General features: G+C 39.8%; 1 long non-coding RNA gene across 1 annotated transcript in view; it reads left to right on the top strand.

Annotated features, from left to right (window-relative positions):
• Positions 1-753: 753 nt before the first annotated feature.
• Positions 754-7,960, top strand: part of LOC117560865 — a 71,394-nt gene continuing 64,187 nt past the window's right edge. The window contains exon 1 of the long non-coding RNA XR_004571247.1: positions 754-1,000. This is a non-coding gene — a long non-coding RNA (uncharacterized LOC117560865). The remainder of the gene's footprint in view (positions 1,001-7,960) is intronic.

Here is a 7,960-nt window from a genome sequence, read left to right as displayed (position 1 = left end):
TTCTTTTTAAAATGCATGACTTCTTTTCATATATCTGCACAATCTCCTGTATTATTAGTGAATGAAGCATGAGGGGAGGAAAAGAGGAAATATCCTCTGCATGTGTCCAGTGTGGCTTGTTTTATAGGACGCAACACTAATGTAGTATTTATGGTATTATTTGAAAAGTAATTGAAGTGATTTATTGAATAAAATAGTCTTCCTGAGTTATTGATCTCTGGTTTTTGGTATTTATAGCTTATAGTATGTTCTCTAATCAGTGTTTGGGGTTCGGATTGGATGGAACAACTGTTATTACAATGGTTTTTGGATTAAAAAATGTAACTTTGAAGCTTGTAACTTAGAGTAGTTTGGTAAGAGACTATCATGTTCTTTTTAGCTGAAAAAATTGGGTACAGGACAAACTTCTTACAAAAAATTAGTTTTAATTGACTCTCCCTGGACTCCAATGGCTGGATGAAAGAACTTGAAGACCACCTGCTGAGAAACATCAGCCAGGTAAGTTTTCATGAGGTCGTAAGGGTTAGTAATAGGTTTGTGAGCACTTTAACACAATTGTTCAATGAATGAATATGTCTATGTGCATTACAGTATGTCTCACTGTCTGTGAGGGATCCAGTACACTACTGACAACCATAGAGCTTCATTCACGACGAGGCGTCCCTTCTGCAAAGAGAGGGAAGGACTGAAAGGAGGTGGGTGTGACCAAAATTACAAAATGCATTACACTGGAGGTCTCGCAGCCACTTCAGTATGAATGGTAGAGCTGCTCAGGACATCTGGTGCAGCAAGTAAGAAAGTTAGTGAGGGAGATAGAGAGGGAGAGGAAGCGCTCACATGCTTTGCTCAGGATGACTTTTACTCCACCAGGCAAAAGTTTTAAAGTGAAAGAAAATGTCAGGTTTGGTGCAAATCTACAGTCTATGGTGCAAATGCGTGCCGTGCAAAGTAGAAAGGGAAAGGACGTGCAAAGTTTGCGCATGAAAGCCAGTGATGAGGGGTAAGTGCGAGTTTTTTTTAATGAATAAAACTCACTTCTAATTTTTAACTTCACAGGTGTACTCTCTTCAAACTCCAAACCAGGAAGCTGTTGGTGGTTTTGATACAATTGCATTCACTTAGGTTGAATTTGTGCAACTACACAGTGATATTTCAACACTTTACACAGAAGTAGACATTGTACAAACTGCAGTTTCTAAGAAGTTAAGTGTATTGCTCACTCATGCGTAATGGGCGGTTTGCAAGATAAAAGGAAGTATGCGGTGTCAGACAGAGATAGTAACCAGGTCTTCCTCTTTCTTTTGTATTTCAAAAAAGTTGTTGAATGACATGACTTTACACGCTTTTCTATGGTTGCACCCTGTTTTTTCTGCGTGTATGTGTGTGTTGTATCCATGAATGAACCACAAGCGTCAGAGGAGCAGCATCCGGGTTTTATTAACATTCTTGTGACTTGTGTTAACTTCACTGATCTTTTTATAGTCTGATGATCATTATCAGCATGTGGAGTTTGGATGGTGAGCGTCACCTCCTGGAGAAAGTTACCAGAATCCGGTGGGCGTCACTTAAATACTTGAATACTGCACTCTCAGTAACTAGCATATGCTGCGTTCAGGTGCTGTCGGAAACGAGTAAAGCGGCCATTTATATGCACCTGCATCAGAATAAACAACTGATTGACCTTTTATTTAAACATTATGACAAAACAAACTGAAAATGATGATATTTAGCTGTTAACATGGTATGTGCAGCATCAAAACAGTAAAGAGAATATTCGACTCATAATTCAGGTTTTCATTTGAAAGAACCACACATTTCATGACTGAATTTGGTACCACTTTACAATAAGACTACCCTTATAAAGGACTCATAAAGGGTTTATAATTAGGTTGTAAACACTTTATTAATCATTAAGAACCATTTATAAACCAGTTCTAACATAGTTTTCATTCATCAACACAGGCTCACTATTTGGCAAGATGACTAAGCCTTATATTGGCTACTTAGCGGGAATCAAGTCAGTGAACAACAGATACCAAGGATGCTGGCTGATGAAGAAGACAAAGTAAGCTAAGTAGCCAATATAAGGCTTAGCAGTGCAGATAAATGTGGGCTCACTATTTGGCAAGCAACCGGTCCCAGTTGCCCTGTTTATCTCATGTCTTATAAAAGCTTATTAATGATTTATAAAGTGTTCACAGCCTAATTAATCAATGAATTACAAACTATTCGTAAACCCTTTATAAGGGTAGTCTTATTGTAAAGTGGTACCCTGAATTTTACAGTGATACACTTAACATAAGTGTGGATGTTGCCTATTCATACTCTGCCGCCTTGTCAGAATCAGTTTTCTTACAATTGCTCAGGACAAGTACTAAATATTTTGCCCCAAAGTCCATTCAGTAATTAAAGTGCTTTGGATTGCATCACACAATCTTCCAAAAATATGAAAGCCATGAAAAAGACCACAAGAGGAAAGAGACACTACAGAAAAAATTCTACCAAATGTTGTCTTATTTTCACTTCCTAAGAAATGTTTTTTCTCCCACTCGTAAATGTTCAATGACTTTCAAGACTCCCTGGACTCAGAGATCTTTTATCTTAGCGGGACTTACCGTCTAGGATAAATTGATCAAGTTGAAAGAAAAAAGCCTGACACGACATCGCTCAGCTTTTTATTACCTTCTGTTACCCATCATCTTGTCACCATTTCATTTCTCCATCATTTGGATTTACATTTGGATCAAAAAGATAGAAGGCAAGGCAAGGCAAGTTTATTTATATAGCACTTTTCAACACAAGGCAATTCAAAGTGCTTTACAACAAATGAAAGACATTAAGAAAATGGCATTTAAAATCAGTCATTAAAAAGAAAAGCTAATAAAATAAACATTAAAAGAAAAAATACATGGATAAAAGTTACAGTGCAGTTTAAGATGTGAATAGTTCAATTAAAAGCAGCGACAAAAAGAAAAGTCTTCAGCCTGGATTTAAAAGTAGTCAGAGTTGCAGCGGACCTGCAGGTTTCTGGGAGTTTGTTCCAGATATTTGGAGCATAATAATGAACGCTGCTTTACCATGTTTAGTTCTGACTCTGGGGACAGAAAGCTGACCAGTCCCTGAAGACCTGAGAGATCTGGATGGTTCATAATTTAGCAGGAGATCAGAAATGTATTTTGGGCCTAAACCATTCAGTGCTTTATAAACCAGCAGCAGTATTTTGAAATCTATTCTTTGACACACAGGAAGCCAGTGTAAAGACTTCAGAACAGGAGTGATGTGATCCACTTTCTTAGTGTTAGTGAGGACTCGAGCAGCGGCGTTCTGAATCAGCTGCAGCTTTCTAATAGATTTTTTAGTGAGACCCGTGAAGACACCATTACAGTAGTCCAGTCTACTGAAGATAAAAGCATGGACAAGTTTTTCCAAATCCTGCTGTGAAGATGAAGATGTGTGTGTGTGTGTGTGTGTGTGTGTGTGGTGTGTGTGTGTGTGTGTGTGTGTGTGTGTGTGTGTGTGTGTGTGTGTGTGTGTGTGTGTGTGTGTGTGTGTGTGTGTGTGTGTGTGTGTGTGTGTGTGTGTGTGTGTGTGTGTGTGTGTGTGTGTGTGTGTGTGTGTGTGTGTGTGTGTGTGTGTGTGTGTGTGTGTGTGTGTGTGTGTGTGTGTGTGTGGTGTGTGTGTGTGTGTGTGTGTGTGTGTGTGTGTGTGTGGTGTGTGTGTGTGTGTGTGTGTGTGTGTGTGTGTGTGCGTTTCATAATGAGTGACTTGGGGTTTCCCTGCCCCTGTTTCTTCCATTCATGTGGCTGGAGATGGAGGGTATAGAGCTGTCAACCCCGGAAACCAGCTGAATATTGAGTGAATGAGTTTGAGGGAGAGAGAGGAAGAGTGACTGTAAATGTGTGACAGTGAGCAGGAGTGTGTGTGTGCCTGCGTGTGTGCTACAGCAGTGAGATAGATTGTGTGTGAGGGAGAGGCAATACAAGGGAGTGTTTGCATATTTTATTTATACAACATACCTTTATTAACAGTGGTGTGTTCTTTCAGATCGTGTGTGTATGCTTGCTTGCTTGCTTGGCCTTATTAGCACAAGCTTCCTCTTCCTAACTTTCACCATTTTGCATCCCTAGCGACTAAATAATATGATGCTTAGCAGGAAGGAACAAACACACACACGTTAACCATGATATCATATGTTTTTGGCACCGACACAAGCTAACATATAACATTAAGAATACCTATACATTGGAAAGATAAACTGCATTATTCCCAGGCAGATTTTGATGATATGCAAATATTCCAGCTGCTGCATACATTAAGTTAAAGATAATCTGTAACTCACATCAACATCCAATCATCAATGGCAATGTTACTATGGCTGGTAATAAACAAAACTATTTATATACTTGTATTCTATTATCATGGAATCATGATTATGAGTAAACATAATTCCTGCAATTGAAATACTGCATGTCTGCGAGTCAGTCGTGGCCTCGTCCGCCTCTGTTGATCTTGTTAATGCTACTAGGGGGCAGTGCTTCTCCAAAACTGTGTGCGGTCTTAAATTCGTTTTGAAATCAAAAAATCAGAGCAGCTTGCAAAGCAATCAAAGTGAGACATTAAGGATTAGAACAGGTGATCCTTTCAACCCTTGCACACATGTTATATTTCATATGGTACAGTACACAAATAAATCAAAAAGCCAAACAATCAAACCTTCTCTGTTTATAGTTTCTCAGACGTTAGGAATGGCTGATTTGTAGTTTGGACTAGTATGGGACAAGACATCTGAAAATGTCATATAGTGCTCTTGGGAAATGCGCTGGGATTTTTAAAAGATAGACAAAAGTACTTATTTTTTTACATTACATTACATGTCACTTGTTAGACGCTTTTATCCAAAGCGACTTACATACTCAATACTGTGGGCAATCCCCACAGGAGCAATTTGGGGTGAAGTGTCTCAGGGACACAACGACATGCTGACTGCAGTGGGGTTTGAACCTGTGACCTCCTGATCCGAATACCAACTCACAACCCACTGCACCACACGCCTCCTTATTTCATTCTCAATTCATTCATTATGAATATCCCATTATTTTGCAACCCAACTTAGGCTAGCTTTGCATAGAGACTGGAATCGGGGGTGCCGCTAGCCATATTATTAACCTTTTAAATGTTTTCCACCTGGATATATGTAGATATTTCTGTAATATGAAGCCTTAAGGATGGGAATTGATTCAGCATTGTGAAGTGGCACTTTGATGAGAGTTAAGAATGACCTCTCCATCATACCTGGGATATTCAGCTTTTGTGTCGTGCGCTGAGGTGCTGCATGGAAATGCATTCAAAGCAGGAAGTGACTGATAATAGGTGGCTCTATTTGCTACGCCACCGCTCACACAAATGAGGGGAAATGAACATGAGAGATGTTGCTATGGAGATGCAAGCAGAAGTGGAGAAAGGTGTGAGCCAAAGGTGTGAAGTTCATCACAGGTTCAAATTCATCCGTCACAGCCGAGTGAGATAACAGTTCAATATATCGTCAGATTGTCAGTTGAAGTATTTGGTAGAGAGAGAAAAATACAGGAAGAGGAACCAGACTTCATCTAACCAATCAACATATGGCTGCAGAGGGAAGTGAAAGCATATTGAATGCTCGACTAGAATAATCTAATATAATCCCAGTTAGTGTTGCATAGTCAGGCCTCCCTTTTCTGTCATGCTCAATGAAGTCTGAGGATATTCCTTCTGGAAATCTGAGCACACTGTTGTTGGAAAGAGGCTAGACGAATAGGTAAGAACAGGGCAAATACACTTTTGTCACAATTCAAACACTACAGAAAACAGAAGAGGAAGCAAACACAATGAACTGTCCAATCAAATGGCTGAAAATGACTGCTTAAATAAATTACCATGTTTTTTTAGGAACGAAAAGATTAACCTTGCAATGCCCCTTTGTTAGACCAGGAACAAACCGAAAAACACAACATATTTTTTCCTGTTTTGGTCCCCACCAATCTCCTGAAATAGAAATGTGGATCTTTAATTGCTAAATGCGCAACTGTGTTAACAGCAGGTAGCTCATTTCTGTCTGATGTCTGATGCTTGGTAGGTGGGGTAATCTGCTACTTTTGGTGGCTTCATTGTTAAGAAAAAAAACAAATCGTTGACGTTGCAGATGTAAAACCAAAACAATGAGCTAGCAGATGCTAAAGCGCTCTGCTGAGCTGAGGGGAACTGCTGGGTCAGGTCATTGTTCTCTGTGCGTTTGCCACTGCTAGAGACCCCTTTCACATATTTGAAGTCATTCGATCCATTGTGAATACAAATATTACTCAGCACTAACAATTTCAAACCGTCAGAGCATACAAACTTAAAGCCAAACTTACTCCCACCAAGGTGACCGAGCTGGCTGCTACAGTTCAGTCATTAACAGAAGAGTTTAAGTGAGTTTGCTTCACTTCCCTGAGCATGCTGCAGTCAGCAGACGTCTTTAGAGGCTTCCTCTGCTGCAGAGACATGCAAACCACAGGTAGCTCATTCAAATGAAAGTAAACCTTGTGTCTATTTGTGCAGGGTCAAATACAAATGTGTAGGCAGCGATTTACATTACACACACACACACACACACACACACACACACACACACACACACACACACACACACACACACACACACACACACACACACACACACACACACACACACACACACACACAAAGACTAAAAATAGCTCGAGTCATCTTAGTCCCATGTGTAGTCCTTTTGGAAGCCATTGAAACATAGATTTGTCCTGATTCAATTAAATGAAAGCTGCAACTATGCATGGAGGGGATTTACTTTGAACTCTACTAATACAGGATTCTGTGTTTGATTAACACCTTAAAAAAAAGGTTGCAGCTGCATTTCCATTTCCATGTTCTCACTTCAGTTGAAGCAGTACCTTGTTCCTCTGCGTGTTCCTGCTGTTTCACAACCTTTAGTTCCTGAAACCTCTTCCCAACCGCGGTGGATACAGTCACAGATAAAAAGTGGCTTCTCTTAATTTTTTTTTTTGAACATTGTGTTTTCCCAAGCAACTACTTTGTCTCTCGTTCAGCAGGAGTAGTTTCAGTGAAGTGTTGTAGACTCTCATTATGGTCTTGTATAATTAGTTTGACATAAAAGGAAATGCTTATTTGCTGAGCGTTGGATTAGAAGATACCTAGCCCTCTTATAAATGGAGCCAGGGTCGGCAGCGAATTAGTATAGCTTAGCATAAAGACTCAAAGCAGTGGGAAACGGCTAGCTAACTCCTACAACATGAAGCTACGATGAGGAAACGAGCAGAGAAATCAGGAAGTCACTGCACTCGGTTGCTGTTCATTACAGAAATCTGCATTGGCCAGAGATGCTGCTGAAAAGATAACCTTGTATTCTTTTGAGAAATATTTCCAGCACACAATTCACCCTAAATGATAACACTTCTGTATATGTAGATTGAAAACACGAGCTACCATGCTGTTTGTAATTAGATAGCTTTATCGTTGGTAGGCACGTTATTGAACTTTGGTGAGAACAAGGCTTGTAGCGTGCCCCTGCCTCCAGTCTCTATGCGCAGCAATCACATCATGGTTTTAACTTCATATTTAGTACAAACATGAACATGTTTTATCTTCAAACTCTTGGCAAGAAAGCCAAATAAATGTTTCCCTAATCGCCACCTATTCCCTTAATGTTCTTGGATTACTTTTCACCCTGATATGAATATTTCCTGCATCATATGAAATGAAATTGCAAAGAAAGAAGTACGTCCACCCTTGAATCATAGCTCAACTTCATACATTGTGCAGCCTTACTTGTAAGTGCTAAAAGCTTTCACATCCTCTTTTGGCCCTGAAGATGTCGGGACATTGCAATGGTGACACAATGTTGAATGACAGAGTGTTTGAGTCCGCATTGGAATACTATTAACAAAAG

Source organism: Gymnodraco acuticeps, unplaced genomic scaffold, assembly GCF_902827175.1.
Source record: "Gymnodraco acuticeps unplaced genomic scaffold, fGymAcu1.1, whole genome shotgun sequence".
NCBI lineage: Eukaryota > Metazoa > Chordata > Actinopteri > Perciformes > Bathydraconidae > Gymnodraco > Gymnodraco acuticeps.
The sequence above is the reverse complement of the archived record's forward strand: the minus strand, read 5'-3'. Positions and strand labels throughout refer to the sequence as shown.